The following is a 23,116-nucleotide window of genomic DNA, read 5'->3' on the forward strand; positions in this document are numbered from 1 at the left end:
TCCAACGCACGCTCCAACGCGCACGCTCCAACGCACACGCTCCAACGCACGCTCCAACGCGCACGCTCCAACGCACACGCTCCAACGCATGCTCCAACGCACGCTCCAACGCACGCTCCAACGCACACGCCCCAACGCGCACGCCGCAACGCACACGCCCCAACGCGCACGCCCCAACGCGCACGCTCCAACGCGCACTCTTCAACACGCACTCTTCAACACGCACTCTTCAACACGCACTCTTCAACACGCACGCTCCAACGCGCACGCTCCAACGCGCACGCTCCAACGCGCACGCTCCAACACGCACGCTCCAACACGCACGCTCCAACACACACTCCAACGCGCACGCTCCAACACGCACGCTCCAACGCGCACACTCTAACACACACGCTCCAACACACACGCTCCAACGCGCACACACTCCAACGCACACGCAGGGTTGCCGGCACCACGTTGGCTCATTTAAATGTGACCCGCCCCCCACTACTTACAGAATCGGCGCGAGTGTTTGGCTCCGCCCCCCGCTGTGAAGAGCGCGACGCGCCAAGCTGAGATCGAGCTCCGAGGAGCCGGAGAATATAGAAGTTTTTTTCTAGCGCACTTTTAGGCGCGAAGAACGGGCGTCCAGCTCGGAGGTGCGCCGTTTTCGGCACGGGCCGAAACTTGGGGCCAATATTTCAGGTGTGATCTCACCAAGGCCCTGTACAACTGCAGCAAGACCTCCCTGCTCCTGTACTCAAATCCTCTCGCTATGAAGGCCAGCATGCCATTTGTTTTCTTTACTGCCTGCTGTACCTGCATGCCTACCTTCAATGACTGATGTACCATGACACCCAGGTCTCGGTGCATCTCCCCTTTTACTAATCAGTCACCATTCAGATAATAATCTGCCTTCGTGTTTTTGCCACCAAAGTGGATAACCTCACATCTGCCATGCATTTGCCCATTCACCTAACCTGTCCATGTCCCCCTGCAGCCTCTTAGCATCCTCCTCTCAGCTCGCACTGCCACCCAGCTTAGTGTCATCTGCAAACTTGGAGATATTATATTCAATTCCTTCGTCTAAATCATGAATGTATATTGTAAATAGCTGGGGTCCCAGCACTGAACCCTGCATCACTGCCTGCCATTCTGAAAAGGTCCCGTTTATTCCCACTCTTTGCTTTCTGTCTGCCAACCAGTTCTCTATCCACGTCAATACATTACCCCCAATACCATGTGCTTTGATTTTGCACACTAATCTATTGTGTAGGACCTTGTCAATAGCCTTTTGAAAGTCCAAATACACCACATCCACTGGTTCTCCTTTATCCACTCTACTAGTTACATCCTCAAAAAATTCTAGAAGATTTGTCAAGCATGATTTCCCTTTCATAAGTCCATGCTGACCTGGACTGATCCTGTCACTGCTTTCCAAATGTGCTGCTATTTCATCTTTAATAATTGATTGCAACATTTTCCCCACTACTGATGTCAGGCTAACTGATCTATAATTGCCCATTTTCTCTCTCCCTCCTTTTTTAAAAAGTGGGGTTACATTAGCTACCCTCCAGTCCATAGGAACTGATCCAGAGTCCATGGAATGTTGGAAAATTACCACCAATGCATCCACTATTTCTAGGGCCACTTCCTTAAGTATTCTGGAATGCAGACTATCAGGCCCTGGGGATTTATCGGCCTTCAGTCTCTTCAATTTTCCTAACACCATTTCCTGACAAATAAAGATTTCCCTCAGTTCCCCCTTCTCGCTAGACCCTTGGTCCCCTAGTATTTTCGGGAGGTTATTTGTGTCTTCCTTAGTGAAGGCAGAAGCAAAGTATTTGTTCAATTAGTCTGCCATTTCTTTGTTCTCCATTATAAATTCACCTGATTCTGACTGCAAAGGACCGACATTAGTCTTCACTGATCTTTTTCTCTTCACATATTTATAGAAGCTTTTGCAGTCAGTTTTTATGTTCCCTGCAAGCTTACTCTTTCATACTCTATTTTCCCCCTCCTAATTAAACCCTTAGTCCTCCTCTGCTGAATTCTGAATGTCTCCCAGTGCTCAGGTTTGCTTGCTTTGGATCACCTCTAGTTTACGTGGGGTAAAATGTGGGAGGCCAGCCAGGAGTGCTTTGGAGCAGTCAGGTCTAGATTTAACAAAGGCATGGATGAGGGTTTCAGCAGCAGATGAGCTGAGGCAGGGGCGGAGGTGGGCGATGTTACGGAGGTGGAAATGGGGCTTTTAGTTATTCCGCGGGTATGTGGCCGAAAGCTCATTTCAGGGTCAAAAATAACAGCAATGTTGCAAAGATGCTCGGGAGAAGGGTGAAGTCAGTGGCAAGGGAGTTTGTGGCGGGGACAGAAGACAATGGCTTCGGTCCTCCCAATATATAATTGGAGAAAATTTCTGCTCATCCAGTACTGGATGTCAGACAAGCAGTCTGACAATCAATAATGCAAATATTAAATATCTGTAACAAATGCATAATAAATAAAATCAATAATGCAAATATTAATGCTATATTACAAATGCTGAATGTTTACATCTGTTCAGTAATTAAGAATACATGTATAATATTGTGTAATTATGTACAGCATGGAATTACGATGAATTTACAGCACAGAAAGGGAACATTTTACCGAACTGGTCCTAACGCTGTTTATGTTCCCCACGAGCCTCCTCCCACCAGTCTACATAGAACCCTATCAACATCTCCTTCTATTCCTTTCCCTCTGTGTGTTCATGGAGCTCAGCCATGAATAATCTCTGCCTCTCGCCTCAGCCTCTCTGTGTGGTGGCGAGCTCCACATTCTCACCCCTCTCTCGGTAAAGAAGTTTCTCCCAAATTCCCCACTGGATTTATCAGTGATGATCTTATATTGGTGGCTCCCGAGATCTCGTCTCGCCCCTAAGTGGAAACATCTCCTATACGTTTACCGCCATCACTTTAAAGACCTGTATCATGTTCCCCTCCTTCAGCCTTCTCCTTACCAGAGAAAAGAGCCCCCACCAGTTCAGTCTTTGCTGAGAGTTATAACATCTCAGTTCTGGTATCATCTTGGCAATCCTTCATCGCACCCTCTCCATTGCCTCGACATCCTTTTTGTGTAATATGGAGACCAAATCATGGAATACCTATCACAAATCCAAAGGTTTTCAATCTGATCAGTAATTAAAAGTATAAATAATAAGTGTAAGAATTTCACTTTAAACTCCATGTTTGAACCTTCCCACTCAGATTTCCGCCCCTGCCACAGCCCTGAAACTGTCCTGATGCAAGTCACAAACCAGAAGTGCCTTGGGAAGTTTTTCTACATAAAGACATTAAATAAGCACAGTGCAGTTTGTTTATAATGAAAATGACTTACTCAGGTAACCTAGAATCTGCAGCAGAGTCCTCATCGTACTGGGGGATATTCTGGAAGTGAACACAAGGAATTATTATTAGAGAGAGTTGGGAGATCAGAGGGAACTTTAAACAGGGAGTTGGACAGGTGGGTATATCAATTTATACACCTCTCTCCCTCACTGGGACACCGACAGACTTTTGATATAAACTCCATATTCCGCCCCACCACAGCCCTCAAACTGCCCGAAGGCATTGCCCGCCACGTCTCGGTGACCAGCACTCGCCTCTGAGTCAGTAGGTGGTGGGATCAAGCCCAACTCCAGGGACTCGAGAAATAAATCCAGACTCACACTCACAGTGCAGAGGTGAGCCCTCCCTCCCTCCCTCACTGGAACCCTACAGACAGAGGTGAGCTCTCACTCTCTCCCTCACTGGGACCCTACACACAGAGGTGAGCTCTCCCTCTCTCCCTCACTGGGGCCCTACAGACAGAGGTGAGCTCTCCCTCTCTCCCTCACTGGGACCCTACAGACAGAGGTGAGCTCTCCCTCTCTCCCTCACTGGGACCCTACAGACACAGGTGAGCTCTCCCTCTCTCCCTCACTGGGGCCCTACAGACAGAGGTGAGCTCTCCCTCTCTCCCTCACTGGGGGCCCTACAAACAGAGGTGAGCTCTCCCTCTCTCCCTCACTGGGACCCTACAGACAGAGGTGAGCTCTCCCTCTCTCCCTCACTGGGACCCTACAGACAGAGGTGAGCTCTCCCTCTCTCCCTCACTGGGACCCTACAGACAGAGGTGAGCTCTCCCTCTCTCCCTCACTGGGACCCTACAGACAGAGGTGAGCTCTCCCTCTCTCCCTCACTGGGGCCCTACAGACAGAGGTGAGCTCTCCCTCTCTCCCTCACTGGGACCCTACAGACAGAGGTGAGCTCTATCTCTCCCTCACTGGGACCCTACAGACAGAGGTGAGCTCTATCTCTCCCTCACTGGGACCTAACAGACAGAGGTGAGCTCTCCCTCTCTCCCTCACTGGGACCCTACAGACAGAGGTGAGCTCTCCCTCTCTCCCTCACTGGGTCCCTACAGACAGAGGTGAGCTCTATCTCTCCCTCACTGGGACGCTACAGACAGAGGTGAGCTCTATCTCTCCCTCACTGGGACGCTACAGACAGAGGTGAGCTCTATCTCTCCCTCACTGGGACGCTACAGACAGAGGTGAGCTCTATCTCTCCCTCACTGGGACGCTACAGACAGAGGTGAGCTCTATCTCTCTCCCTCACTGGGACGCTACAGACAGAGGTGAGCTCTATCTCTCCCTCACTGGGACCCTACAGACAGAGGTGAGCTCTATCTCTCCCTCACTGGGACCTAACAGACAGAGGTGAGCTCTCCCTCTCTCCCTCACTGGGACCCTACAGACAGAGGTGAGCTCTCCCTCTCTCCCTCACTGGGTCCCTACAGACAGAGGTGAGCTCTATCTCTCCCTCACTGGGACGCTACAGACAGAGGTGAGCTCTATCTCTCCCTCACTGGGTCCCTACAGACAGAGGTGAGCTCTATCTCTCCCTCACTGGGACGCTACAGACAGAGGTGAGCTCTATCTCTCCCTCACTGGGACGCTACAGACAGAGGTGAGCTCTATCTCTCCCTCACTGGGTCCCTACAGACAGAGGTGAGCTCTATCTCTCCCTCACTGGGACCTAACAGACAGAGCTGAGCTCCACCTCCTTACATGTCCTTGATAAACACCAATACCTTGTCTCTAGGTCCAGTCTCCCTGTGTAGACCCCCTCCATTACTGGAGGGCCAGTGTCTCACCTCCTGACTCCTCAAAGCCTTTCCACCATCTACAAGGCATAAGTCAGGAGTGTGATGGAACACTCTCCACTTGCCTCGATGAGTGTAGCTCCAAAAACACTGAAAAAGCTCGACACCTTCCAGGACAAAGCAGCCCGCTTGCTCGGCTCCCCATCCACCACCTTCAACACTCACTCCCTCCACCACCGGCGCCCCCTGGCTGCAGTGTGTACCATCTACAAGATGCACTGCGGCAACTCGCCAAGGCTTCTTCGGCAGCACCTCCCAAACCCGCGACCTCTACCACCTAGAGGGACAAGGGCAGCAGGCGCATGGGAACACCACCACCTCCACGTTCCCCTCCAAGTCACACACCATCCCAACTTGGAAATATATCGGCCGTTCCTTCATCGTCGCTGGGTCACAATCCGGGAACTCCCTCCCTAACAGCACTGTGGGAGCACCTTCACCACACAGACTGCAGCGGTTCAAGAAGGCGGCTCACCACCACCTTCTCAAGGGGCAATTAGGGATGGGCAATAAATGCCGGCCTTGCCAGAGATACCCACATTCTGGAACGAATTTTAAAAAACAGGGCCCCTGAGCCTGCTCCGCCCTTCAGTAAGATCTTGGCTGATCTTCTACCTCAACTCCACCTTCCCGCACCATCCCCTAATATGTTGGGTCCCTTCGTGCCCAAAGATCAATCAATATCAGCCTTGAATATACTCAACAACTGAAGATCCACAGCCCTCTGGGGTAGAACATTCCAAAGATTCACCACCCCCTGTGAAGAAATTTCTCCTCATCTCAGTCCTAATTGTCCAACACCTAGTTCTGGACTCCTCAGCCAGAGGAAACAACCTCTCAGCATTAACCCTGTCAAGTCCTCGAAGAAGTTTATATGTTTCAACGAGATCAAATTTCATTCTTCTAAACTCCAAAGAATATTGGCCCAATCTACTCAATTTCTCAACCCAGGGATCAATCTAGCAAACCTTCATTGCACTCCTTCCAAGGGAAGTATATCCTTCCTTAGTAAGGAGATCAAACAGTGCTCCAGTGTGGTCTCACGAAAGCCCTGTATAATTGGAGCAGGATTTGCTTACTATTACACTCCAACCCCTTTGCAATAAAACCCAACATACCCTTTGCCTTCCCAATTACTTGCTGTACCTGCATGTTAAGTTTCTATGATTCATGTGCAAGGACCCCCAGGTTCCTCTGAATACCAACATTTACAAAAAATATTTGGCTTTTGGTAGGTTCCATAGACTGACCTTGTAATCTCTGGAAGATTAAACGATTAACTAATTGAGGTGTTTAAGATGATTGAATGAGTTGGGGGTCGGCAGAGAGAAACTGTTTCCTCTCGTGAGGGAGACCAGGACAAGGGAGCAGGAGCTCAGAATTAGAGCCCGGCTGTTCAGGGGTGATGTCAGGAAGCACTTCTTCACACAAAGTGGGAATCTGGACCTCTCTATCCCTCGCCACGCTGCTGAGGCTGGGGTTCAATGGAAAATAGTCAAATGTGGGATTGATAGCTTTTTGTTGGGTAAGGAAATCAAAGGTTATGGAACTAGGCGGATCAATGGGTAAAAGATACAGATGGGCCATGGTCGAATTGAATGCTGGAGCAAGCTGGAAGGGTTAAGTTGCCCCTTCCTGTTCCCTTGTTTCCGTGTTGCTATGACTCTCAGAATTCTATCTCGACACTCTACTTTGCATTAGTTGTGAAATGTGCTCCTGTGGCCATTAGCAGAACATATCCGTGCTTCTGACTTGAACAGTGCATTGTTCTCAGTCTCTCAGCATCCTCTGACAAACAATAAGCTCCCACCTTTTTGAAGCCAGGCATTGTCCTACCTGCAACACAACATGCAACATTCAAATCCGTTAGCCACAAGGATGCAAAGATCAGCCCGACACAGAATGGACAATGGGTCCAAAGTCGCTTCGAGTAACTTCCTTGTACACTGGTGCTCACGCACGGGGATTGACAGCTTCGGCAATCTGGGGAGAAAGGAGATTGTGGAGTTTATTGTGGGCTGGGCCTTTTCACACACACACTGTAACACTGAGCAAGCAGGTGTTACAGAGGGACTGAGACCATTGAGGGAGGGTAGCACAGTGCTCATGTCACTGCACTATTGGTCCAGAGAATGGGAGATCTGGGGACTTGTGTCAAAATTGGGAGAGCTGTCCCACAGACAAGTCAAACCACAGCCTGACACAGTCATACTCACAGAATCAGACCTTTCCACCAATGTCCCAGACTCCTCCATCACCATCCCTGGGTACATCCTGTCCCACCGGCAGGACAGACCCACCAGGGGTGGGGCACAGTGGTATACAGTCTGTACAGTCGGGAGGGAGTGACCCTGGGAGTCCCCAACATTGACTCCAGACCCCACGAAGTCTCATGGCTTCAGGTCAAGCACGGGCAAGGACACCTCCTGCTGATTACCAGCTACAACTGTCAGCCGTGGCTCAGTGGGCAGCACTCGCCTCTGAGTCAGAAGGTTGTGGGTTCAAATCCCACTCCAGGGACTCGAGCACAAAAATCTAGACTGACACTCCCTGTGCAGTACTGAGGGAGAGCCGCACTGTCGGAGGGGCAGTACTGAGAGAGCACCGCACTGTCGGAAGGGCAGTACTGAGGGAGAGCCGCACTGTCAGAGGGGCAGTACTGAGGGAGCGCCGCACTGTCGGAGGGGCAGTGCTGAGGGAGTGCCGCACTGTCGGATGGGCGGTACTGAGGGAGTGCCGCACGGTCAGAGGGGCAGTACTGAGGGAGCATAGAAACATAGGAACATCAAAAATAGGTGCAGGAGTAGGCCATTCTGCCCTTGGAGCCTGCACCACCATTCAATATGATCATGGCTGATCATTCACCTCAGTACCCCTTTCCTGCTTTCTCTCCATACCCCTTGATCCCTTTAGCCGTAAGGGCCACATCTAACTCCCTCTTGAATATATCCAATGAACTGGCATCAACAACTCTCTGCGGCAGGGAATTCCACAGGTTAACAACTCTCTGAGTGAAGAAGTTTCTCCTCATCTCAGTACTAAATGGCTTACCCCTTATCCTTAGACTGTGCCCCTGGTTCTAGACTTCCCCCGCGCTGTCAGAGGAGCAGTATTGAGGAAGCGCCGCACTGTTGGAAGAGCTATGGCGAGAGAGCGGGGCAGTGGGATTAGTTTCAGATTGATCCAGGACGGGGCCTCGGTTTAACACCTCATCTGAAAGACGGCTCCTCCGACAGTGCGGCACTCCCTCAGTACCGCCCCTCCGACAGTGCGGTTCTCCCTCAGTACTGCCCCTCCGACAGTGCGGCACACCCTCAGTACCGACAGTGCGGCGCTCCCTCAGTACTGCCCCTCCGACAGTGAGGTGCTCCCTCAGTACTGCCCCTCCGACAGTGCGGTGCTCCGACAGTGCGGCGCTCCCTCAGTACCGCCCCTCCGACAGTGCGGTGCTCCCTCAGTACTGCCCCTCCGACAGTGTGGCGCTCCCTCAGTACTGCCCCTCCGACAGTGCGGCACTCCCTCAATACTGCCCCTCCGACAGTGAGGTGCTCCCTCAATACTGCTCCTCCAACAGTGAGGTGCTCCCTCAGTACTGCTCCTCCAACAGTGAGGTGCTCCCTCAGTACTGCCCCTCCGACAGTGCGGCGCTCCCTCAGTACTGACCCTCCGACAGTGCGGCGCTCTCTCAGTACTGACCGTCCGACAGTGCAGCACTCCATCAGTACTGCCCCTCTGACAGTGATGGGTTTCCCTCAGTACCGCCCCTCCGACAGTGCAGCACTCCCTCAGTACCGCACCTCCGACAGTGAGGAGCTCCCTCAGTACTGCCCCTCCGACAGTGAGGCGCTCCCTCAGTACTGCCCCTCCGACAGTGAGGCGCTCCCTCAGTACCGCCCCTCCGACAGCGAGGCGCTCCCTCAGTTCTGCCCCTCCGACAGTGCGGCACTCCCTCAGTACTGCCTCTCCGACAGTGCAGCGCTCCCTCAGTACTGACCGTCCGACAGTGCGGCGCTCCCTCAGTACTGACCGTCCGACAGTGCAGCTCTCCCTCAGTACTGCCCCTCCGACAGTGAGGTGCTCCCTCAGTACTGCCCCTCCGACAGTGAGGGGTTCCCTCAGGACTGCCCCTCCGACAGTGCAGCACTCCCTCAGTACTGCCCCTCCGACAGTGCGGCGCTCGCTCAGTACTGCCCCTCCGACAGTGAGGGGCTCTCTCAGTACTGCCCCTCCGACAGTGAGGGGCTCTCTCAGTACTGCCCCTCCGACAGTGAGGGGCTCTCTCAGTACTGTCCCTCCGACAGTGAGGCGCTCCCTCAGTACCGCCCCTCCGACAGTGAGGCGCTCCCTCGTACCGCCCCTCCGACGGTGCGGCACTCCCTCAGTACTGCCCCTCCGACAGTGAGGCGCTCCCTCAGTACTGCCCCTCCGACAGTGAGGCGCTCCCTCAGTACTGCCCCTCCGACAGTGCGGCGCTCCCTCAGTACTGCCCCTCTGACAGTGCGGCACTCCCTCAGTACTGCCCCTCTGACAGTGAGGCGCTCCCTCAGTACTGCCCCTCTGACAGTGAGGCGCTCCCTCAGTACTGCCCCTCCGACAGTGCGGCACTCCCTTAGTACTGCCCCTCCGACAGTGCGGCTCTCCCTCAGTACTGCCCCTCCGACAGTGCGGCACTCCCTCAGTACTGCCCCTCCGACAGTGCGGCACTCCCTCAGTACTGCCCCTCCGACAGTGCGGCACTCCCTCAGTACTGCCCCTCTGACAGTGCGGCACTCCCTCAGTACTGCCCCTCCGACAGTGCGGCACTCCCTCAGTACTGCCCCTCCGACAGTGCGGCACTCCCTCAGTACTGCCCCTCCGACAGTGCGGCACTCCCTCAGTACTGCCCCTCCGACAGTGCGGCGCTCCCTCAGTACTGCCCCTCCGACAGTGCGGCTCTCCCTCAGTACCGCCCCTCCGACAGTGCGGTGCTCCCTCAGTACTGCCCCTCCAACAGTGCGGCTCTCCCTCAGTACTGCCCCTCTGACAGTGCGGTGCTCCCTCAGTACCGCCCCTCCGACCGTGCGGCTCTCCCTCAGTACCGCCCCTCCGACAGTGAGGCGCTCCCTCAGTACTGCCCCTCCGACAGTGCGGCTCTCCCTCAGTACCGCCCCTCCGACAGTGAGGGGCTCCCTGCGAGGTGCTGCCCCTCCGACAGTGCGGCACTCCCTCAGTACTGCCCCTCCGACAGTGAGGCGCTCCCTCAGTACTGCCCCTCCGACAGTGCGGCTCTCCCTCAGTACCGCCCCTCCGACAGTGAGGGGCTCCCTGCGAGGTGCTGCCCACTGAGCCATTGCTGACACACTCACACATCCCCCCAAACCCGGATAAACTGCTTGGCACAGTACACCAGGGAACGGCTCGGGGCCCCACGGTGCGGGGACTAACCCTTCACCAGACATTCTCCCCCTCTGCCCCTCGACAGACCCCACCACCCCCCGGCCCGTGAGCTCAAGGCATAGGGGGGAAAGCTTTGCACTATTTGACTGTGCGAGGCCTCGCTGATCACCGGAGACCCTCCCTCGGACACCTGCCCCACCCTAATGTGCACATTGCGGCACGAGTAGGCGGTTCGGAGTGGAATACCTTGACTGATTTCTCCCTCCTCCAACCCACCCTCCCCATTCCCCCCCTCCAATCTTTACCCCAGGGAGGGGCAACATTAGCTTCCCCTGTCCCCCGGAGAAAGTTGCTAAATTCAGCTACATTTGTTGGACAACTTCGTGATGGAAGGTGGAAGAGCGGTGGGGGTTGTGGGGGGGGGACGGGGGGGGAAGAGGGGGTGAATTTGGGCTGTCAGGGGGAGAAATATCCTCGTCACTTCCCCTTTAACAAACTCACATTGAAGTGCAGCCTCAAAAATATCCCTCGACTGCAGGGAATCTGAGGTCACAGATCATCCATGGTGGGATTGAAAGGCGGAACAGGCTCGAGGGGCTGAACGGCCTCCTCCTGTCCCTAATGTAACAGGCTCGAGGGGCTGAATGGCCTCCTCCTGTTCCTAATGTAACAGGCTCGAGAGGCTGAATGGCCTCCTCCTGCTCCTAATGTAACAGGCTCGAGGGGCTGAATGGCCTCCTCCTGTTCCTAATGTAACAGGATCGAGGGGCTGAATGGCCTCCTCCTGTTCCTAATGTAACAGGCTCGAGGGGTTGAATGGCCTCCTCCTGTTCCTAATGTAACAGGATCGAGGGGCTGAATGGCCTCCTCCTGTCCCTAATGTAACAGACTCGAGGGGCTGAACGGCCTCCTCCTGTTCCTAATGTAACAGGCTCGAGGGGCTGAATGGCCTCCTCCTTTTCCTAATGTAACAGGCTCGAGAGGCTGAATGGCCTCCTCCTGTTCCTAATGTAACAGGCTCGAGAGGCTGAATGGACTCCTCCTGTTCCTAATTTAACAGGCTCGAGGGGCTGAACGGCTTCCTGCTGTTCCTAATGTAACAGGATCGAGGGGCTGAATGGCCTCCTCGTGTTCCTAATGTAACGGGCTCGAGGGGCTGAACGGCCTCCTGCTGTTCCTAATGCAACAGGCTCGAGGGGCTGAATGGCCTCCTCCTGTTCCTAATGTAACGGGCTCGAGGGGCTGAACGGCCTCCTGCTGTTCCTAATGCAACAGGCTCGAGGGGCTGAATGGCCTCCTCCTGTTCCTAATGTAACAGGCTCGAGGGGCTGAATGGCCTCCTCCTGTTCCTAATGTAACAGGCTCGAGGGGCTGAACGGCCTCCTCCTGTTCCTAATGTAACAGGCTCGAGGGGCTGAACGGCCTCCTGCTGTTCCTAATGCAACAGGCTCGAGGGGCTGAATGGCCTCCTCCTGTTCCTAATGTAACAGGCTCGAGAGGCTGAATGGCCTCCTCCTGTTCCTAATGTAACAGACTCGAGGGGCTGAATGGCCTCCTCCTGTTCCTAATGTAACAGACTCGAGGAGCTGAATGGCCTCCTCCTGTTCCGAATGTAACAGACTCGAGCGGCTGAATGGCCTCCTCCTGTTCCTAATGTAACAGGCTCGACGGGTTGAATGGCCTCCTCCTGTTCCTAATGTAACAGGATCGAGGGGCTGAATGGCCTCCTCCTGTCCCTAATGTAACAGGATCGAGGGGCTGAATGGCCTCCTCCTGTCCCTAATGTAACAGCCTTGAGGGGCTGAATGGCCTCCTCCTGTCACTAATGTAACAGGATCGAGGGGCTGAATGGCCTCCTCCTGTTCCTAATGTAACAGGATCGAGGGGTTGAATGGCCTCCTCCTGTTCCTAATGTAACAGGCTCGAGGGGCTGAACGGCCTCCTCCTGTTCCTAATGTAACAGGCTCGAGGGGCTGAATGGCCTCCTCCTGTCCCTAATGTAACAGCCTTGAGGGGCTGAATGGCCTCCTCCTGTCCCTAATGTAACAGGATCGAGGGGCTGAATGGCCTCCTCCTGTTCCTAATGTAACAGGATCGAGGGGCTGAATGGCCTCCTCCTGTTCCTAATGTAACAGGCTCGAGGGGCTGAACGGCCTCCTCCTGTTCCTAATGTAACAGGCTCGAGGGGCTGAACGGCCTCCTCCTGTTCCTAATGTAACAGGCTCGAGGGGCTGAATGGCCTCCTCCTTTTCCTAATGTAACAGGCTCGAGAGGCTCAATGGCCTCCTCCTGTTCCTAATGTAACAGGCTCGAGGGGCTGAATGGCCTCCTGCTGTTCCTAATGTAACAGGCTCGAGAGGCTGAACGGCCTCCTCCTGTTCCTAATGTAACAGGCTCGAGGGGCTGAACGGCCTCCTGCTGTTCCTAATGTAACAGGATCGAGGGGCTGAATGGCCTCCTCCTGTTCCTAATGTAACAGGCTCGAGAGGCTGAATGGCCTCCTCCTGTTCCAAATGTAACAGGATCGAGGGGCTGAACGGCCTCCTCCTGTCCCTAATGTAACAGGCTCGAGGGGCTGAATGGCCTCCTCCTGTTCCTAATGTAACAGGCTCGAGAGGCTGAATGGCCTCCTCCTGTTCCTAATGTAACAGGCTCGAGGGGCTGAATGGCCTCCTCCTGTTCCTAATGTAACAGGCTCGAGAGGCTGAATGGCCTCCTCCTGTTCCTAATGTAACAGACTCGAGGGGCTGAATGGCCTCCTCCTGTTCCTAATGTAACAGACTCGAGGAGCTGAATGGCCTCCTCCTGTTCCTAATGGAACAGACTCGAGGGGCTGATTGGCCTCCTCCTGTTCCTAATGTAACAGGCTCGAGGGGCTGAATGGCCTCGTCCTGTTCCTAATGTAACAGGCTCGAGAGGCTCAATGGCCTCCTCCTGTTCCTAATGCAACAGGCTCGAGGGGCTGAATGGCCTCCTCCTGTCCCTAATGTAACAGGCTCGAGAGGCTGAACTGCCTTCTGCTGTTCCTAATGTAACAGGCTCGAGAGGCTGAATGGCCTCCTCCTGTTCCTAATGTAACAGGCTCGAGGGGCTGAATGGCCTCCTCCTGTTCCTAATGTAACGGGCTCGAGGGGCTGAACGGCCTCCTGCTGTTCCTAATGCAACAGGCTCGAGGGGCTGAATGGCCTCCTCCTGTTCCTAATGTAACAGGCTCGAGGGGCTGAACGGCCTCCTCCTGTTCCTAATGTAACAGGCTCGAGGGGCTGAATGGCCTCCTCCTGTCCCTAATGTAACAGGCTCGAGGGGCTGAATGGCTTCCTCCTGTTCCTAATGCACCAGGCTCGAGAGGCTGAATGGCCTCCTCCTGTCCCTAATGTAACAGGCTCGAGGGGCTGAATGGCCTCCTCCTGTTCCTAATGTAACAGGCTCGAGAGGCTGAATGGCCTCCTCCTGTTCCTAATGTAACAGGCTCGAGGGGCTGAATGGCCTCCTCCTGTTCCTAATGTAACAGGCTCGAGAGGCTGAATGGCCTCCTCCTGTTCCTAATGTAACAGACTCGAGGGGCTGAATGGCCTCCTCCTGTTCCTAATGTAACAGACTCGAGGAGCTGAATGGCCTCCTCCTGTTCCGAATGTAACAGACTCGAGCGGCTGAATGGCCTCCTCCTGTTCCTAATGTAACAGGCTCGACGGGTTGAATGGCCTCCTCCTGTTCCTAATGTAACAGGATCGAGGGGCTGAATGGCCTCCTCCTGTCCCTAATGTAACAGGATCGAGGGGCTGAATGGCCTCCTCCTGTCCCTAATGTAACAGCCTTGAGGGGCTGAATGGCCTCCTCCTGTCACTAATGTAACAGGATCGAGGGGCTGAATGGCCTCCTCCTGTTCCTAATGTAACAGGATCGAGGGGTTGAATGGCCTCCTCCTGTTCCTAATGTAACAGGCTCGAGGGGCTGAACGGCCTCCTCCTGTTCCTAATGTAACAGGCTCGAGGGGCTGAATGGCCTCCTCCTGTCCCTAATGTAACAGCCTTGAGGGGCTGAATGGCCTCCTCCTGTCCCTAATGTAACAGGATCGAGGGGCTGAATGGCCTCCTCCTGTTCCTAATGTAACAGGATCGAGGGGCTGAATGGCCTCCTCCTGTTCCTAATGTAACAGGCTCGAGGGGCTGAACGGCCTCCTCCTGTTCCTAATGTAACAGGCTCGAGGGGCTGAACGGCCTCCTCCTGTTCCTAATGTAACAGGCTCGAGGGGCTGAATGGCCTCCTCCTTTTCCTAATGTAACAGGCTCGAGAGGCTCAATGGCCTCCTCCTGTTCCTAATGTAACAGGCTCGAGGGGCTGAATGGCCTCCTGCTGTTCCTAATGTAACAGGCTCGAGAGGCTGAACGGCCTCCTCCTGTTCCTAATGTAACAGGCTCGAGGGGCTGAACGGCCTCCTGCTGTTCCTAATGTAACAGGATCGAGGGGCTGAATGGCCTCCTCCTGTTCCTAATGTAACAGGCTCGAGAGGCTGAATGGCCTCCTCCTGTTCCAAATGTAACAGGATCGAGGGGCTGAACGGCCTCCTCCTGTCCCTAATGTAACAGGCTCGAGGGGCTGAATGGCCTCCTCCTGTTCCTAATGTAACAGGCTCGAGAGGCTGAATGGCCTCCTCCTGTTCCTAATGTAACAGGCTCGAGGGGCTGAATGGCCTCCTCCTGTTCCTAATGTAACAGGCTCGAGAGGCTGAATGGCCTCCTCCTGTTCCTAATGTAACAGACTCGAGGGGCTGAATGGCCTCCTCCTGTTCCTAATGTAACAGACTCGAGGAGCTGAATGGCCTCCTCCTGTTCCTAATGGAACAGACTCGAGGGGCTGATTGGCCTCCTCCTGTTCCTAATGTAACAGGCTCGAGGGGCTGAATGGCCTCGTCCTGTTCCTAATGTAACAGGCTCGAGAGGCTCAATGGCCTCCTCCTGTTCCTAATGCAACAGGCTCGAGGGGCTGAATGGCCTCCTCCTGTCCCTAATGTAACAGGCTCGAGAGGCTGAACTGCCTTCTGCTGTTCCTAATGTAACAGGCTCGAGAGGCTGAATGGCCTCCTCCTGTTCCTAATGTAACAGGCTCGAGGGGCTGAATGGCCTCCTCCTGTTCCTAATGTAACGGGCTCGAGGGGCTGAACGGCCTCCTGCTGTTCCTAATGCAACAGGCTCGAGGGGCTGAATGGCCTCCTCCTGTTCCTAATGTAACAGGCTCGAGGGGCTGAACGGCCTCCTCCTGTTCCTAATGTAACAGGCTCGAGGGGCTGAATGGCCTCCTCCTGTCCCTAATGTAACAGGCTCGAGGGGCTGAATGGCTTCCTCCTGTTCCTAATGCACCAGGCTCGAGAGGCTGAATGGCCTCCTCCTGTCCCTAATGTAACAGGCTCGAGGGGCTGAATGGCCTCCTCCTGTTCCTAATGTAACAGGCTCGAGAGGCTGAATGGCCTCCTCCTGTTCCTAATGTAACAGGCTCGAGGGGCTGAATGGCCTCCTCCTGTTCCTAATGTAACAGGCTCGAGAGGCTGAATGGCCTCCTCCTGTTCCTAATGTAACAGACTCGAGGGGCTGAATGGCCTCCTCCTGTTCCTAATGTAACAGACTCGAGGAGCTGAATGGCCTCCTCCTGTTCCGAATGTAACAGACTCGAGCGGCTGAATGGCCTCCTCCTGTTCCTAATGTAACAGGCTCGACGGGTTGAATGGCCTCCTCCTGTTCCTAATGTAACAGGATCGAGGGGCTGAATGGCCTCCTCCTGTCCCTAATGTAACAGGATCGAGGGGCTGAATGGCCTCCTCCTGTCCCTAATGTAACAGCCTTGAGGGGCTGAATGGCCTCCTCCTGTCACTAATGTAACAGGATCGAGGGGCTGAATGGCCTCCTCCTGTTCCTAATGTAACAGGATCGAGGGGTTGAATGGCCTCCTCCTGTTCCTAATGTAACAGGCTCGAGGGGCTGAACGGCCTCCTCCTGTTCCTAATGTAACAGGCTCGAGGGGCTGAATGGCCTCCTCCTGTCCCTAATGTAACAGCCTTGAGGGGCTGAATGGCCTCCTCCTGTCCCTAATGTAACAGGATCGAGGGGCTGAATGGCCTCCTCCTGTTCCTAATGTAACAGGATCGAGGGGCTGAATGGCCTCCTCCTGTTCCTAATGTAACAGGCTCGAGGGGCTGAACGGCCTCCTCCTGTTCCTAATGTAACAGGCTCGAGGGGCTGAACGGCCTCCTCCTGTTCCTAATGTAACAGGCTCGAGGGGCTGAATGGCCTCCTCCTTTTCCTAATGTAACAGGCTCGAGAGGCTCAATGGCCTCCTCCTGTTCCTAATGTAACAGGCTCGAGGGGCTGAATGGCCTCCTGCTGTTCCTAATGTAACAGGCTCGAGAGGCTGAACGGCCTCCTCCTGTTCCTAATGTAACAGGCTCGAGGGGCTGAACGGCCTCCTGCTGTTCCTAATGTAACAGGATCGAGGGGCTGAATGGCCTCCTCCTGTTCCTAATGTAACAGGCTCGAGAGGCTGAATGGCCTCCTCCTGTTCCAAATGTAACAGGATCGAGGGGCTGAACGGCCTCCTCCTGTCCCTAATGTAACAGGCTCGAGGGGCTGAATGGCCTCCTCCTGTTCCTAATGTAACAGGCTCGAGAGGCTGAATGGCCTCCTCCTGTTCCTAATGTAACAGGCTCGAGGGGCTGAATGGCCTCCTCCTGTTCCTAATGTAACAGGCTCGAGAGGCTGAATGGCCTCCTCCTGTTCCTAATGTAACAGACTCGAGGGGCTGAATGGCCTCCTCCTGTTCCTAATGTAACAGACTCGAGGAGCTGAATGGCCTCCTCCTGTTCCTAATGGAACAGACTCGAGGGGCTGATTGGCCTCCTCCTGTTCCTAATGTAACAGGCTCGAGGGGCTGAATGGCCTCGTCCTGTTCCTAATGTAACAGGCTCGAGAGGCTCAATGGCCTCCTCCTGTTCCTAATGCAACAGGCTCGAGGGGCTGAATGGCCTCCTCCTGTCCCTAATGTAACAGGCTCGAGAGGCTGAACTGCCTTCTGCTGTTCCTAATGTAACAGGCTCGAGAGGCTGAATGGCCTCCTCCTGTCCCTAATGTAACAGGCTCGAGGGGCTGAATGGCCTCCTCCTGTTCCTAATGTAACAGGCTCGAGAGCCTGAATGGCCTCCTCCTGTCCCTAATGTAACAGACTCGAGGGGCTGAATGGCCTCCTCCTGTTCCTGTGTAACAGGCTCGAGGGGCTGAATGGCCTCCTCCTGTCCCTAATGTAACAGGATCGAGGGGCTGAATGGCCTCCTCCTGTCCCTAATGTAACAGGCTCGAGAGGCTGAACTGCCTCCTCCTGTCCCTAATGTAACAGGCTCGAGGGGCTGAATGGCCTCCTCCTGTTCCTAATGTAACAGGCTCGAGGGGCTGAATGGCCTCCTCCTGTTCCTAATGTAACAGGCTCGACGGGTTGAATGGCCTCCTCCTGTTCCTAATGTAACAGGATCGAGGGGCTGAATGGCCTCCTCCTGTCCCTAATGTAACAGGATCGAGGGGCTGAATGGCCTCCTCCTGTCCCTAATGTAACAGCCTTGAGGGGCTGAATGGCCTCCTCCTGTCCCTAATGTAACAGGATCGAGGGGCTGAATGGCCTCCTCCTGTTCCTAATGTAACAGGATCGAGGGGCTGAATGGCCTCCTCCTGTTCCTAATGTAACAGGCTCGACGGGCTGAACGGCCTCCTCCTGTTCCTAATGTAACAGGCTCGAGGGGCTGAATGGCCTCCTCCTGTCCCTAATGTAACAGCCTTGAGGGGCTGAATGGCCTCCTCCTGTCCCTAATGTAACAGGATCGAGGGGCTGAATGGCCTCCTCCTGTTCCTAATGTAACAGGATCGAGGGGCTGAATGGCCTCCTCCTGTTCCTAATGTAACAGGCTCGAGGGGCTGAACGGCCTCCTCCTGTTCCTAATGTAACAGGCTCGAGGGGCTGAACGGCCTCCTCCTGTTCCTAATGTAACAGGCTCGAGGGGCTGAATGGCCTCCTCCTTTTCCTAATGTAACAGGCTCGAGAGGCTGAATGGCCTCCTCCTGTTCCTAATGTAACAGGCTCGAGGGGCTGAATGGCCTCCTGCTGTTCCTAATGTAACAGGCTCGAGAGGCTGAACGGCCTCCTCCTGTTCCTAATGTAACAGGCTCGAGGGGCTGAACGGCCTCCTGCTGTTCCTAATGTAACAGGATCGAGGGGCTGAATGGCCTCCTCCTGTTCCTAATGTAACAGGCTCGAGAGCCTGAATGGCCTCCTCCTGTCCCTAATGTAACAGACTCGAGGGGCTGAATGGCCTCCTCCTGTTCCTGTGTAACAGGCTCGAGGGGCTGAATGGCCTCCTCCTGTCCCTAATGTAACAGGATCGAGGGGCTGAATGGCCTCCTCCTGTCCCTAATGTAACAGGCTCGAGAGGCTGAACTGCCTTCTGCTGTTCCTAATGTAACAGGCTCGAGAGGCTGAATGGCCTCCTCCTGTCCCTAATGTAACAGGCTCGAGGGGCTGAATGGCCTCCTCCTGTTCCTAATGTAACAGGCTCGAGGGGCTGAATGGCCTCCTCCTGTTCCTAATGTAACAGGCTCGACGGGTTGAATGGCCTCCTCCTGTTCCTAATGTAACAGGATCGAGGGGCTGAATGGCCTCCTCCTGTCCCTAATGTAACAGGATCGAGGGGCTGAATGGCCTCCTCCTGTCCCTAATGTAACAGCCTTGAGGGGCTGAATGGCCTCCTCCTGTCCCTAATGTAACAGGATCGAGGGGCTGAATGGCCTCCTCCTGTTCCTAATGTAACAGGATCGAGGGGCTGAATGGCCTCCTCCTGTTCCTAATGTAACAGGCTCGACGGGCTGAACGGCCTCCTCCTGTTCCTAATGTAACAGGCTCGAGGGGCTGAATGGCCTCCTCCTGTCCCTAATGTAACAGCCTTGAGGGGCTGAATGGCCTCCTCCTGTCCCTAATGTAACAGGATCGAGGGGCTGAATGGCCTCCTCCTGTTCCTAATGTAACAGGATCGAGGGGCTGAATGGCCTCCTCCTGTTCCTAATGTAACAGGCTCGAGGGGCTGAACGGCCTCCTCCTGTTCCTAATGTAACAGGCTCGAGGGGCTGAACGGCCTCCTCCTGTTCCTAATGTAACAGGCTCGAGGGGCTGAATGGCCTCCTCCTTTTCCTAATGTAACAGGCTCGAGAGGCTGAATGGCCTCCTCCTGTTCCTAATGTAACAGGCTCGAGGGGCTGAATGGCCTCCTGCTGTTCCTAATGTAACAGGCTCGAGAGGCTGAACGGCCTCCTCCTGTTCCTAATGTAACAGGCTCGAGGGGCTGAACGGCCTCCTGCTGTTCCTAATGTAACAGGATCGAGGGGCTGAATGGCCTCCTCCTGTTCCTAATGTAACAGGCTCGAGGGGCTGAATGGCCTCCTCCTGTTCCTAATGTAACAGGCTCGAGAGGCTGAATGGCCTCCTCCTGTTCCAATGTAACAGGCTCGAGAGGCTGAATGGCCTCCTCCTGTTCCAAATGTAACAGGATCGAGGGGCTGAACGGCCTCCTCCTGTCCCTAATGTAACAGGCTCGAGGGGCTGAATGGCCTCCTCCTGTTCCTAATGTAACAGGCTCGAGAGGCTGAATGGCCTCCTCCTGTTCCTAATGTAACAGGCTCGAGGGGCTGAATGGCCTCCTCCTGTTCCTAATGTAACAGGCTCGAGAGGCTGAATGGCCTCCTCCTGTTCCTAATGTAACAGACTCGAGGGGCTGAATGGCCTCCTCCTGTTCCTAATGTAACAGACTCGAGGAGCTGAATGGCCTCCTCCTGTTCCTAATGGAACAGACTCGAGGGGCTGATTGGCCTCCTCCTGTTCCTAATGTAACAGGCTCGAGAGGCTGAATGGCCTCCTCCTGTTCCAATGTAACAGGCTCGAGAGGCTGAATGGCCTCCTCCTGTTCCGAATGTAACAGGCTCGAGAGGCTGAACGGCCTCCTCCTGTTCCAAAAGTAACAGGCTCGAGGGGCTGAATGGCCTCCTCCTGTTCCTAATGTAACAGGCTCGAGGGGCTGAATGGCCTCCTCCTGTTCCTCATGTAACAGACTCGAGGGGCTGAATGGCCTCCTCCTGTTCCTAATGTAACAGACTCGAGGGGCTGAATGGCCTCCTCCTGTTCCTAATGTAACAGGCTCGAGGGGCTGAACGGCCTCCTCCTGTTCCGAATGTAACAGACTCGAGGGGCTGAATGGCCTCCTCCTGTTCCGAATGTAACAGGCTCGAGAGGCTGAACGGCCTCCTCCTGTTCCAAAAGTAACAGGCTCGAGGGGCTGAATGGCCTCCTCCTGTTCCTAATGTAACAGGCTCGAGGGGCTGAACGGCCTCCTCCTGTTCCTAATGTAACAGGCTCGAGGGGCTGAATGGCCTCCTCCTGTAACAGGCTCGAGAGGCTGAACGGCCTCCTCCTGTTCCTAATGTAACAGGCTCGAGGGGCTGAACGGCCTCCTGCTGTTCCTAATATTAACAGGCTCGAGGGGCTGAATGGCCTCCTCCTGTTCCTAATGTAACAGACTCGAGGGGCTGAATGGCCTCATCCTGTTCCTAATGTAACAGGCTCGAGAGGCTGAATGGCCTCCTCCTGTTCCTAATGTAACAGGCTCGAGGGGCTGAACGGCCTCCTCCTGTTCCTAATGTAACAGGCTCGAGGGGCTGAATGGCCTCCTCCTGTAACAGGCTCGAGAGGCTGAACGGCCTCCTCCTGTTCCTAATGTAACAGGCTCGAGGGGCTGAACGGCCTCCTGCTGTTCCTAATATTAACAGGCTCGAGGGGCTGAATGGCCTCCTCCTGTTCCTAATGTAACAGACTCGAGGGGCTGAATGGCCTCATCCTGTTCCTAATGTAACAGGCTCGAGAGGCTGAATGGCCTCCTCCTGTTCCTAATGTAACAGGCTCGAGGGGCTGAACGGCCTCCTTCTGTTCCTAATGCAACAGGCTCGAGGGGCTGAATGGCCTCCTCCTGTTCCTAATGTAACAGACTCGAGGGGCTGAATGGCCTCTTCCTGTTCCGAATGTAACAGGCTCGAGAGGCTGAATGGCCTCCTCCTGTTCCTAATGTAACAGGCTCGAGGGGCTGAATGGCCTCCTCCTGTTCCTAATGTAACAGGCTCGAGGGGCTGAATGGCCTCCTCCTGTTCCTAATGTAACAGGCTCGAGGGGCTGAACGGCCTCCTCCTGTCCCTAATGTAACAGGCTCGAGGGGCTGAATGGCCTCCTGCTGTTCCTAATGTAACAGGCTCGAGTGGCTGAATGGCCTCCTCCTGTTCCTAATGAAACAGGCTCGAGGGGCTGAACGGCCTCCTCCTGTCCCTAATGTAACAGGCTCGAGAGGCTGAATGGCCTCCTCCTGTTCCTAATATAACAGGCTCGAGGGGCTGAACGGCCTCCTCCTGTCCCTAATGTAACAGGCTCGAGGGGCTGAACGGCCTCCTGCTGTTCCTAATGTAACAGGCTCGAGGGGCTGAATGGCCTCCTCCTGTTCCTAATGTAACAGGCTCGAGGGGCTGAACGGCCTCCTCCTGTCCCTAATGTAACAGGCTCGAGGGGCTGAACGGCCTCCTGCTGTTCCTAATGTAACAGGCTCGAGGGGCTGAATGGCCTCCTCCTGTTCCTAATGTAACAGGCTCGAGAGGCTGAATGGTCTCCTGTTCCTAATGTAACAGGCTCGAGGGGCTGAACGGCCTCCTCCTGTCCCTAATGTAACAGACTCGAGGGGCCGAATGGCCTCCTCCTGTTCCTATGTTACTCCTGTAGAACAGTCTGTAATCACTCTGCAATTCAGAATTCAGGCTCCGTTTGATTGTGCAGGCCCCGCGACCCCCGACCCTGTAAAACCTCTGTCCGCATAATTGGCATTGCTGAGAAATAAAACTCACTGCATCGATCAAAGCCTCTTATCCAAATCTTCGTCCTCTCAGGGACACAGTCTGTCTCTCTGTGTCCTCTCTCTCTCTCTCTCTCTCTCTGTCCCTCCCTCTCTCTCTCTCTCTCTCCCTCCCTCCCTCTCTCTGCCTCTCTCTCTCTGTCCCTCCCTCTCTCTCTTTTTCCCTCCCTCCCTCCCTCTGTCTCTCTCTCTCTCTCTGTCTGTCCCTCCCTCTCTCTCCCTCTCTCTGTCCCTCCCTCTCTCTCTCTCTCTCCCTCCCTCACTCTCTCTTTGTCTCTCTCCATCCCACCCTCTCTCCCTCCCTCCCTCCCTCTCTCTCTCTCTGTCTCAATGGATTTCGGAATGAGCTGTAATACAGGGAGACACCAGGAGGGGGAGTGAGATATTTGTTGAATGGTGAGAGATTGGAAAATATTGGTGTTCGGAGGGACCTGGATGTACTTGTACACCAATCACAGAAAGTTCACATGCAGGTACAGCAAGCCATCATCATAGGCAGTCCCTCAGTATTGAGGAAGACTTGCTTCCACTCTAACAGTGAGTTCTCAGGTGACTGAACGGTCCAATATGGGAACCACAGTCCCTGTCACAGGTGGGACAGACAGTGGT

The 23,116-nt window shown here is 54.6% G+C and overlaps 1 protein-coding gene across 4 annotated transcripts in view; it reads right to left on the reverse strand.

Annotated features, from left to right (window-relative positions):
* LOC139253823 (swi5-dependent recombination DNA repair protein 1 homolog) overlaps positions 1 to 22,583 on the reverse strand; it is a 123,746-nt gene extending 101,163 nt beyond the window's left edge. For 3 of the 4 annotated variants that reach the window (XR_011591988.1, XM_070873586.1, XM_070873588.1), the window contains exons 1-2: positions 7,003 to 7,060; positions 3,358 to 3,407 (exon numbers count right to left, since the gene is read on the reverse strand). The gene's annotated coding sequence lies outside the window, so the exon portion shown is untranslated. Of the gene's footprint in view, positions 1 to 3,357; positions 3,408 to 7,002; positions 7,061 to 22,499 lie in introns of those variants that run through there. The other variant, XM_070873587.1, reaches the window with a different exon arrangement.
* Between the last annotated feature and the right edge of the window lie 533 nt (positions 22,584 to 23,116).

This window comes from Pristiophorus japonicus, unplaced genomic scaffold, assembly GCF_044704955.1.
Source record: "Pristiophorus japonicus isolate sPriJap1 unplaced genomic scaffold, sPriJap1.hap1 HAP1_SCAFFOLD_516, whole genome shotgun sequence".
Lineage (NCBI taxonomy): Eukaryota > Metazoa > Chordata > Chondrichthyes > Pristiophoridae > Pristiophorus > Pristiophorus japonicus.